The sequence below is a fragment of the Schistocerca nitens genome, chromosome 5 (assembly GCF_023898315.1).
Source record: "Schistocerca nitens isolate TAMUIC-IGC-003100 chromosome 5, iqSchNite1.1, whole genome shotgun sequence".
Classification (NCBI taxonomy): domain Eukaryota; kingdom Metazoa; phylum Arthropoda; class Insecta; order Orthoptera; family Acrididae; genus Schistocerca; species Schistocerca nitens.
Genome location: NC_064618.1, coordinates 719,958,098 through 719,960,885, shown reverse-complemented (window position 1 = coordinate 719,960,885; position 2,788 = coordinate 719,958,098). Strand labels below are relative to the sequence as shown.

The 2,788-nt window shown below is 47.0% G+C and overlaps 1 pseudogene; it reads left to right on the top strand.

Moving 5' to 3' along the window:
* Nucleotides 1-348: 348 nt before the first annotated feature.
* LOC126261323 (5S ribosomal RNA) lies at nt 349-466 on the top strand (annotated as a pseudogene).
* The last annotated feature ends 2,322 nt before the right edge of the window (nt 467-2,788 follow it).

Sequence of the window (2,788 nt, the reverse complement as noted above, 5' to 3'; positions counted from 1 at the left end):
ATGCCTCAACTTACCGTACCTGGATCTTACTTGCGTCAGGGGCAAGGGGGTGGGGGGGAGGCAGCTCTGCATGCGCCCATTTGAAGAAGGTGCGCATGCGCGGTAAGGGTTTGGAAGGACTTCGACCACGGAATCTCATGGTAGCGGCGAGCACGTCAATATAGCCAGTCCCCAGTGCCGAATGTCAGCTTGGGAAATGCGGCAGGTTTTTCAGCTTGGCGTTGGTTAGGTGATTGGCAGCCACACGTAAATTCTTCGGTTCTTACGTTGCGTTCACAAATACTGGTCTGGAACATTTCCGTGAGGTGGATCTAGGCTCTGATACTGTCCCAAAATTGGTCCACCGAGGGCAACGGCCTTGCCGCAGTGGATACACCGGTTCCCATGAGATCACCGAAGTTAAGCGCTGTCGGGCGTGACTGGCACTTGGATGGGTGACCATCCGGGCCGCCATACCCTGTTGCCCCTCCAATCCGCATCCTCAGCTGAGGATGACACGGCGGCCGGATGGTCCCGATGGGCCACTTGTGGCCTGTAGACGGAGTACTTACTTACTTAGTTCACTGAGGTGTACCCAACATGAGGTCATTGTGGCAGTCGTTATCATCATATAACGGAAGTTAATGGCGAGCTTCCTTCTGCTGAGCTGCATCTGAAAGGGGCTTAGTTGTACCAAAGCGAGTGAGCATACGACTTGCATGAGGTGTTAATAGTGGCAGTGCTAGATTAGTTGCCACATCATTTACGCGTCGACGAAAATTGGTTCTGTGTTTGATGCTTAGAAATCAGGTGCAGTATGTTAAATTTACAAGCTCGTTTTATTTACATTTCCTGTGGGAGTGCCAACAGTAGCCTGTGCGCTCCTGTGATTTAGTTTAATCGGTAAATATTGCACACGTGGGTGGAATCTTGCCGCAGACTTTATTCTGCGTTGAACAGGACGAGGTGGCCACTGACTGCGATATAGCTTTTTTTTATTATTATTATTACGGTGTCCTTTGTGAATATGAGTTGTCACTGGGCCAGAGTTTATTTAACGATGCCAGTTAAGATTAGAGCCTCCAAATGTGATTCCCTAGGTATTAGCTGGTAAAATGAGTGCGATTAGGCCAAAGAGGCCACGTAGTCAACGAGTTACTAGAACAACGACAGAAAATCCTAGGAAGTTCTGGTCTTACGTTAAATCAGTAAGTGGCTCGAAACAGCATATCCAGACACTCCGGGATGATGATGGCATTGAAACAAAGGATGACACGCGTAAAGCTGAAATACTAAACACCTTTTTCCAAAGCTGTTTCACAGAGGAAGACCGCACTCCAGTTCCTTCTCTAAATCCTCGCTCAAACGAAAAAATGGTTGACATCGAAATAAGTGTCAAAGGAATAGAAAAGCAACTGGAATCACTCAACAGAGGAAAGTCCACTGGACCTGACGGGATACCAATTCGATTCTACACAGAGTACGCGAAAGAACTTGCCCCCTTTCTAACATCCGTGTACCGCAAGTCTCTAGAGGAACGGAAGGTTCCAAATGATTGGAAAAGAGCACAGGTAGTACCAGTCTTCAAGAAGGGTCGTCGAGCAGATGCGCAAAACTATAGGTCTCTGACGTCGATCTGTTGTAGAATTTTAGAACACGTTTTTTGCTCGCGTATCATGTCGTTTGTGGAAATCCAGAATCTACTCTGTAGGAATCAACATGGATTCCGGAACCAGCGATCGTGTGAGACCCAACTCGCTTTATTTGTTCATGAGACCCAGAAAATATTAGATACAGGCTCCCAGGTAGATGCTATTTTCCTTGACTTCCGGAAGGCGTTCGATACAGTTCCGCACTGTCGCCTGATAAACAAAGTAAGAGCCTACGGAATATCAGACCAGCTCTGTGGCTGGATTGGAGAGTTTTTAGCAAACAGAACACAGCATGTTGTTATCAATGGAGAGACGTCTACAGACGTTAAAGTAACCTCTGGCGTGCCACAGGGGAGTGTTATGGGACCATTGCTTTTCACAATATATATAAATGACCTAGTAGATGGTGTCGGAAGTTCCATGCGGCTTTTCGCGGATGATGCTGTAGTATACAGAGAACTTGCAGCATTAGACAATTGTAGCGAAATGCAGGAAGATCTGCAGCGGATAGGCACTTGGTGCAGGGAGTGGCAACTGACCCTTAACATAGACAAATGTAATGTATTGCGAATACATAGAAAGAAGGATCCTTTATTGTATAGCGGAACGAACACTCGTAGCAGTTACTTCTGTAAAATATCTGGGTGTATGCGTGCGGAACGATTTGAAGTGGAACGATCACATAAAATTAATTGTTGGTAAGGCGGGTACCAGGTTGAGATTCATTGGGAGAGTCCTTAGAAAATGTAGTCCATCAACAAAGGAGGTGGCTTACAAAACACTCGTTCGACCTATACTTGAGTATTTTTCATCAGTGTGGGATCCGTACCAGGTCGGGTTGACAGAGGAGATAGAGAAGATCCAAAGAAGAGCGGCGCGTTTCGTCACAGGGTTATTTGGTAAGCGTGATAGCGTTACGGAGATGTTTAGCAAACTCAAGTAACAGACTCTGCAAGAGAGGCGCTCTGCATCGCGGTGTAGCTTGCTCGGCAGGTTTCGAGAGGGTGCGTTTCTGGATGAGGTATCGAATATATTGCTTGCCCCTTCTTATACCTCCCGAGGAGATCACGAACGTAAAATTAGAGAGATTCGAGCGCGCACGGAGGCTTTCAGACAGTCGTTCTTTCCGCGAACCACACGCGACTGGAACAGAAAAG